The sequence below is a fragment of the Anthonomus grandis genome, chromosome 5, assembly GCF_022605725.1.
Source record: "Anthonomus grandis grandis chromosome 5, icAntGran1.3, whole genome shotgun sequence".
Lineage (NCBI taxonomy): Eukaryota > Metazoa > Arthropoda > Insecta > Coleoptera > Curculionidae > Anthonomus > Anthonomus grandis.
In genome coordinates this window covers 18,366,303-18,373,873 of record NC_065550.1, presented here as the reverse complement: position 1 = coordinate 18,373,873, position 7,571 = coordinate 18,366,303, and positions in this window count along the sequence as shown.

Sequence of the window (7,571 nt, the reverse complement as noted above, 5' to 3'; positions counted from 1 at the left end):
GTTTTTAATTAATTAATTTTTTTGAAAGTCACTTATCTATAGAACGGAAGGTGCCGCAAGCGTTGATTTTGTGCCTTTATTATTTAGAAGTTTTATGGCGGATTTAAGCAAACATATTCAAAATTGCAATATACGTGAATATGCAGCTGACAAGCTAATAGGTGTAAAAATTTGAGCGAAACCTAAAGCAAAATCTAAAAATATGGAACCCAAATAAATCACCGGTAATGTTTTTTTTGGGCCTAATATTGAATGGGTCTCGTGATATTTCAGCAATTATAAAATATAAGAATTTGGGAGTTTGTTTCAATGAGAGGTTATGTTTTACGAGGCACAGTTTAAGTTTAAAAACTATTCGAAAAGGCTATTTTTCACTAATAAATCTATTAAAAAGTAAACATACTCATGACTACAAGAATATAAAGCAATTCTATGACACTTTTATTTTGTCTCTTTGTGACTACTGTTACTTTGTTTACGGCCCTTGTCTTGACGTGATAAACAAGTACAAATTAGGAAAGATCCAGAATAGTTGTGTAAGTTTTATTTGTAATTTAAGGTTAGGAGATGATGCCACTCATAAACTAAAAGAGTTGTAGTGGTTGAGTATTGAGAATGGACAGAGATTTCGTTATGCATCATTTCTCCATAAATTGCTTAAGGCTGAATCACCAAAGTATCTCTTTAGACATAACAAAAATACCAGATACAGAGAACTAGTGTCATTAAAAACTTTTTACCTATGTAAAAATACTAAATGATCTGCCAGAATCTATTTCTAAGCAGTCAGTTCTGACTTTCAAAAAAGAATATAAAACATACTCGGTTTCCATGTAATAATTTAGGTCACCTCAAATCTATCTTGAAGTTTGTTCAACAGAATTTGACAGACCAAATAATATATGAATGTTCAATGAATATTTTTGATATAGTATGAATGCTTAGTTATTTAATTCAGAAGCTTGATAATATAATATATTATTTTTCCTCGCATCTTCCCGAATTAAGTTAAGAATTTCTTCTGAATTATTTAATTTTATATGTATTTTTTTATTAATATATTTACAGGTTTAAAGTAAAATATATTTATATTAAATAAATTAATAAATAAATAAATATGTCTTTATATCGTATCAAATGCACATTACATTACATTTGCCCAAAAAGGCACAGATGAACTAAAGCTACTTTTATCTCTTAAACCTAATAATAATAATTACAAATGTTTTGTCAAACAAGCAGTAATAGTAATATAAAAATTAACCAAAGAACAAATTGAGAAAAAGAACAATAATTAAATACATTTGTAAGTCCGCAGAGAACAAAAAATTAATTGTGCAATTGTTCCTCCAAGAACAAAGTTTTATAATTATTTTCAAAGCAAGATATTGGAATTGAAAAATTAGGTCTAAATCGATTATAAATTGTTAATTGTACTTTTCTATATTAACGTTTTGACAATTTTATTAATAAAATAAACACCATATTGACCAGATTGATAAATATAGACCAAAACTCTCCCTTTTAATTAATCAATTTAAATGTTGCCATGTCTCGCCATCTGAATAAATATTGAGTTTTATTGGATGTAAGCGACGTTAATGCGATGACGATCGATACAAACACCAACTGATCTAAATGATTTGGTAATGCAATATTTATTGCTTAAAATGTGTATCCAGTAGATGAATATTTTGTTGATTACGATGAAATAATGAAGTTGAAATAACAAAAAATTGTTGATAAATAAAAACCCTGAAGTGACAGGTCTTGGCCCTTGACAGCTTTCCCTAGAAATTGACTTTTAAATACCGAACTACGTGCTTATACTTTGTAAGACTATGTACAATTTGACACGTACAAAGCTTCATTAAATAGCATTTAAGTATAATAAAGAGTGTAAAGTAAAACATGCTTTATTGTCTGAATCGCAACTAACTGAGAAAGGCTAAATATTATTGGTTTTTCTACAAGTAAATTGCATAACCAAACTTTAAGAAGTCAGAAATTGCATTTTTCATACCTCATTCAGCCAAGTAGTATTTACATCTTTTAAGATTTTGAACATATGAGATCCCACATTACTATGATCCAACATATTTTAAAACCAAAAAATATCGGCAAAGCATGAACAAATAATTCATGGGCAGCTCTAATAGGTCTTAAGCATTGATGTCAGCGATGACTTCCTTAACTATTGTCCGGTGATTCAATATTCTTAAATTTAGAAATAAGAAGAAGTCACTCGAAGGCCAAAACTGGTAAAGGTCTATCAAACTTCAATTAGCCTTATTTTTAGCTTACCCAATAGTGACGCATGATACTCTTTGGTGATAGTATTTCCCTTTTCCCGTAATATCACGTGCATTATGCAAAATACAACAGCCATAACCTATTCAGCTGCTTACAGCATCTTTACATTCTTTGAAGCCCATTCACCAAACACTACTGTTGTGACTGTGGTTTTGTCTCGAGTGTAATCGTTTTCTGTGTTTCGTCAAAGTTTACCAAATAGGCTATACAATATAGTATATATAATATATAGTATATTCTGTAAACTTTGTTTTCGTTTACAATTAGTAATTGTAAACGAAAAACAAACAAAAATTTTGGTAATCTGCAGAGACTCATCTGAGTTACTAATTCACTCTATTTTTTTCTTCGGTCACTTCACATACACAACACCATATTCAAAATGCATCTACATTACATCCTGAAAGATGTTCTTCAGTTTTCTATTCTATTATTGTTAAACATTTGACGCCATGACGATAAAAACAAAACCATTTGATAAATATGGTTGTCACTTTGCCAGACACTTAGATTTTTCAAAGACTTATTGATAGGACAAATCCAGGACTCCACTTTAATATGCCACATTATTATAGCAGTAGTTTACTTAATCAACATACATAAACGAATATCCACAGCCCTACAAAGAAATATATCTGATTTTACTGAAAATCTTAAAAATTGAAACTGTACCAAATGAAGTATAAAATAAATATCAGAAAAATCAAAATAAAATTAAAAAAAGACAAAAAATATATAACAAAAGTGTTGAGAAAAAGATAGTTATTGCGACAGTAGTAAAGCTATTTTTGATGCCTAAAAGCAACATCTGTATTTTATTTAACGTCGCCCCAATGAAGAATCTTATATTATGAAGTATATCGGTCATGAGAGGACAACATCTATTCCTCCATTAACTGTCAGATTTAAAAAGTGGAATTTATTAGATTTTTTTTTACTATTTAGACCCCTAATAAATAATAATCTTAGCACAGCATATCGATTACGTGTTTGACAAGATTTTACTTAACATTTTTACATGAAATATTTTTATACAAGCGCATTAGGGTAGTAAATTTTTTTTTTTTTGAAAAACATTGGGAACAATATTGCATGTTAAAATACTTGCATAATGAATAAGTGAATTTTTTGATGACTGCTAACTTATATGGTTTTGAAATTGGTCTATTAGATGTCGTATAAAACCGAACTATTAGGTTTGTTTTTAACTTAAGAGAACTAAACAATACATTTTCTACGATAATTGGTTTTGCAGTATAATTACTTGATTCAAATAAAACAATTGCTTCAAACATTTTAAATCCATTTTTCTCAAATTACACAATTAGCAAATCAACATTAGTAATTTAAATTCCCAGTGCTCGTTTGAAAATCCGAAAATGGTTTTCAATCTTGGCTCCACTTAGTATTATATAAAAGATGAAAACTAATTAAGAAAGTCGTCGGTGGTGTAATGCAACTAAACTTCTAGTTTCTAATGACAGGATCCTCGATGATTTATGAAACTACATTAGCATATAATTTTAAAGAATTTAAATAAACTTTAATTTTCACAAAAAAGGTACAGTTTCTACCTGAATAGTATTGAAAGCTTTGGATTTTTCATAGATTTAGGTACTAAATGGTAAAAGGTATTTTTTGTGTCATAAAACGGCAACTAAAAATGGTCGTGTTAGTGATTATAAATTTATCAAATTAAATTCGAATATTGTCCGTCTGACTACCTGCCAAATACTTAATTGTAAATCAAATAACAGTTGGAAGATGTGCAGTCTTTTTGGAATTGTTAAAGCAGACAAACATTTTATGTATATGACACGTTTAAATATAATAGGGCTCGATAGATTACTAAATTACGTACCCGATTTTGATTTTGGGCTTTCAGAGACCTGGATTACTTCACAGGGTGATACTTTGCTTTTTAATATTACTGGATATAATTTTATAAAAAGAGATCGAAACAGTAGTAGATGAGGGCTTCGCATTTATGTAAAAAAAATATAAATAAAATATACATTAGCCATATTTTCCACAACAATTTGAATATCTTAGTTTTAAATTAGATTTAAATAATAAAAATATACTTATGACTAATAACTTCCTTGATCTTTGGAGGATATCTTAAGAGTATGTTAGTACTGTTTTATGACAGACAAGTTTTTTTATGATAAACAAGTTCAAGTAAAAAACTTGAGCTTGTTGGAAACTTTCGAACTTCATAAAAAAATAAGTCATCTTACTATAATTAACACTGCTTCAAATACAGCTTCTTTCTGTACGTAATAATTATTAATTAAAATATTGAATATCTCTATGTATGTAAATTATGCCTGAGAGTATTACTGATTCCTGTTTAATATACAGTATCGGACAAAAATAGAGCCACGATACAATTTTTTTCTTTTATTAAAAAAGCAAAAGCGCAAGAAGAATTAAAACTCAATAAAACAAATACACTCATTAATAAACATATATTTATTACATAACATACCAAAATTCTTCCGTATAAACAAGATCATAAAAAGAAAAAGAAAAGTTAAATATTTTTATACGACAAAAATTAAGCGACGCTTACAATAAAAATAAAAGAAAACATTATCAGATTGCGCCCTTAATATTTAGTCCACAAGCCTTTATTTGCGATTACCTGGCGGCACCTTTGAGGCATGGAAGAAATTAAATTATTAATTATATCTTGTTCAATATTTTTCCATATATTTTTAATTTCTTCAAAAATATACTCTTTATTTTTATAAGTTTTACTTCTAAGTTGCCTATCCACAATTTCCCACAGGTTTTCGATCGGGTTAAGATCGGGCGATTGGGCTGGCCATTTAAGAATGGCTATTTTATTTTCATTAAACTATTCTTTTATACATTATGCTGTATCTTTTGAATCATTGTCGTGTTGGAAAACAAAACGTAATTGCATATTCCATTCCGCATAAGGTAGCATGACATTTTCAAGGATATATTTATACTTAAACCTATCCATAATGCCCTCAATTTGGTAAATTGGTCCCATTTCATAGCCAGAGAAACAACCCCACACTAACACGTTGCCACCTCCATATTTTACAGTACCTTGGACATACTTTGGGTCAAGTCTTTTACCTGCAATACGACGAACATATTGAAGACCATCACTTTTATACAAATTAAACTTTGACTCATCACTAAAAAGTACTTTTTTGCATTGCTCTGGTGTCCAGTGAGCATGTTGTTCTGCAAACAGAAGACGTGCTTTAATATTCTTCTTACTAAGAAGCGGTTTTTTGGCAGGTCTGCATGCTTTTAAGCCTGCTTCAACTAGTCTGCGCTGTATCGTTCGAGAGGAAACATTAGAGCCCCCAGCTTCAGCCAGAATTTGCTTTGCTGACAGAAAAGGATTTGCCTGCGAGATCCTTTTAATTTTTCTATCCAGTTTCTTTGAAGTTTTTCTCGGTCTGTTTTCGGTTAACTACTTTTCCTCTAATTCGATAGTTCTGAATGGTCCTCGACACAACAGATTTTGAAACCCTTAGTTCTTGTTTTATTACGTATTGTGGTGTTCCCATCTTATACGATGCAATAATTCTTTCTTTAAGATCAATAGAAAAACTTTTACCACGAGGCATTTTTAAACAAAATATAGATTTCGGACCAAAACCGATGTTTATCTACTAATGGTATGAACAATATCGATCAAGTCGCTTTATTTTTGTCCGATACTGTATGTAAATTTAAATATCTCTAAATGCAAATGACAATACTAATACCACAGATGTAAATAATGTAAGCTCCGTGCGGAGCTATTTACATCTGTGCTAATACCTCAGCATTTAAAAATGAAGCTTAGCAGCTGTCATAGCATGACGATAATTAATAATAATATAATTATTTAATTAATAAATATGCACTTGTAAAAACGAAACTTATATAAGAAAAACCATATACTTATTAGAATACTACCAATATAAAAGTTTTAACGAAACTCAGAGAAGGTGCATTAAAAATATATGAAATAGAAAAATGAAGGTAGGCTAAATTATTACAGAGAATTAAAAAATAGTACTAAACATGTAATAAACAGGGTAAAATTACTTTATTTTCAACAAATGCCAATAAAAAAGGGAAAGAATTTTGGAAGTCTTAAAAACGAAATTTTACAAAAAATAAAATTAAATTTTTCAAACTCTATGGTATTTAAATCATTAGCATCTAATGAAAAACTCAATTTTTATCTTACTTATAACAAAAAAATATAAATCACAAAGCACTTAATATAACATTAACAAATCAAGAGAAAGCTATATAATTTTATATAAGCATATTATAAAAAATATTAGAACAGCATTAGTAGTAGATAGGAAAGAAGAAATTTTCACAGCTCAAAAAATTAAATTAACAGTGATTTAGAAAATGGGGCTTCGTTCGCTGGGAATTATAATTTTAAACTGAACCCTGCAATCTTCTGAAAGGTTTGTAACAAAAAATAAAAATCGATTAACTGAAGTTATGGCTATCTTCAAAATAGGTGGTGAAGTTGGTTATCGAGAAAAACAGCTAAGAAGTGATAATTGACTAAAATTTACCTTTTACAACACATATTAATAATAAAAATAGGTCGCTTATGCCCGATTAAAAGGTTCATATCAGTACAAAAATATGCTACCACCACAAGTAAAATATTGGCTGTGATGTGCTTGTTTTATCATTGATCGATTACTGACATATTATACAGGGTGATTCTTTAACAATTTATTTATCTAAAAAAAATTAAAATAATAGCTGTTTGAGGTATCATTTAAAATACCATTTAAAAATCACGTAATTTAAATGCAAATTTAATTTTAAGTATGAGCTATAAAAGAAAAATTTAAAAGTATTTAATAATCGTATAATTTAATATGTAAGATTATCAAAACTGGACAAACCGCAATTCAAGACATTCTAAGACATCTATTTTATTTATTTTTACTCGAGAAGTTTCACATAATACTAGAAGCCCTTACCTACTGATAATCCCTATGCACAGAATTTTAGCTTACGAAAAATGATTTGAATATATAAGTATTCGCATGTGGAATGATCTGCCTAATCACATAAAAGAATGTTCATCTAGAAGTTTATTATTAAATAATATAAAGGGTCATGTATTAAACGTAAGCTTGCTGCAGTGATATGATATTGCTGCTCAACTGATTCCCGCTTTAAGCTTATATAAAGCTAAATTTTTTATATTTTAGTATTTTCAATTTGTTAATTTTAGTCTAGCC